The sequence below is a fragment of the Chrysochloris asiatica genome, unplaced genomic scaffold (genome assembly GCF_000296735.1).
Source record: "Chrysochloris asiatica unplaced genomic scaffold, ChrAsi1.0 scaffold00078, whole genome shotgun sequence".
Classification (NCBI taxonomy): domain Eukaryota; kingdom Metazoa; phylum Chordata; class Mammalia; order Afrosoricida; family Chrysochloridae; genus Chrysochloris; species Chrysochloris asiatica.
In genome coordinates, this window is record NW_006408596.1 from 4,553,641 (window position 1) to 4,554,966 (window position 1,326).

General features: G+C 41.5%; 1 protein-coding gene and 1 pseudogene across 1 annotated transcript in view; both read left to right on the forward strand.

Annotated features, from left to right (window-relative positions):
• Positions 1–1,320, forward strand: part of LOC102831998 — an 18,938-nt pseudogene extending 17,618 nt beyond the window's left edge.
• The window catches only part of FAM216A (family with sequence similarity 216, member A), a 49,210-nt gene that overhangs the window by 26,161 nt on the left and 21,723 nt on the right, over positions 1–1,326 (forward strand). The window lies entirely within an intron of this gene.

Below are 1,326 nucleotides of genomic sequence, written 5' to 3' on the forward strand. Positions count from 1 at the left end.
TCCCATCATTTGTCTAAAGAAGATATATTAACAATTATCAGTATATGAAGTAGACTGTGCAGTATGTTACAGAGAAAAAAAACAAAAACGGCAAACACAAGAAAAAACTGGAAAAGTCTATGAAAGTGCTGAAGAAACAAAAGGAGGAGGAGGAAACAGAAATGCTTAATTTTCCAACCTTCCACTTGATTCAGGGTCCCCAAGAATTTGCAGAAAGCCTACTAAACCAAATACAGAGCTCTAAGGAGAGGTTTGAAGTGAACATGATGCTCATGGTGAGAATTCATGAGCAAATTTTTCCCTTGAACTTCTATCCCGTTGTTCAACAGTCTCTGCAGCCCTGCCAAAGAGAAGTAACAAAGATCCTCTGTCGCACAAACATTTTATCACCTACTACCCCCAGAGATCAGTAAGTCACTACTTATGTCTATGGCCAGCAATTTTTTTACTGACAAGAACTCTGGTGAAGTTATGACTGTAGAATCAATGCTATAAAAGCTTCACTCTTCTAGCCATGTCTGAAGAACTTCTCCAAGACCTTTTGTTGCTATGTGCCATGGGGTCAGTTCCAACTCATAGCGACTCTGTACAGGGTTTCCAAGGCTGTAAATCTTTATGGGAGCAGAAAGCCTCATCTTTTTCCCACGGAACGGCTGATAGTTTCGAACTGCCAACTTTGAGGTTTGCAGCCCGATTTATAACCATTACGCTACCAGAGCTCCTAGACCTAGTCTAGTGTGAAACACAGAAAGATAAGAATGTGATGCTGTCCAGTAGAGCTTTGATTCAGCTCTGCTGAAAACGGAATCCTCAGGTATTGTACAAGAACTAATGGGGTAAGCCTATGGAAACTCAATAGAAACAAGAGGGCAAAAATGTGGAAAACTAGATGCTAAAGATTATATTCCATGAGCAGAAAGAGGAAGAGAATGTTTAAGACAATGAGAATGAGCAGGAAAGTACCAGTCAGTGAGGAGGATGCTGATGGTGATTGACATACACCACTATTCCAATAAAGAGCAGCAAGAAATTTCCAAGAAGCTGAGCAGCATGCCCATGGAGGAATGGAAAGCCAAAGCTGCAGCCATCAGCACTAGTCGGGTTTTAATTCAGGAAGACTTCCAGAAAACCTGCATGGTCCAACTGAGGAAAGAGCCCAGTGCTACCCCTGGGAAAGCAGCAAAGAGAATAGACAGTTGAGCAGCCAGGCACGAGTTACTTTCACTTTGAGACACTGAACATCTTCATAAAAAGCCAAATTCTGACAAGGAAATAAGACTAACAACTGCACTGACTGGAAAAACAGACTGAAAAGAATGTATGAGG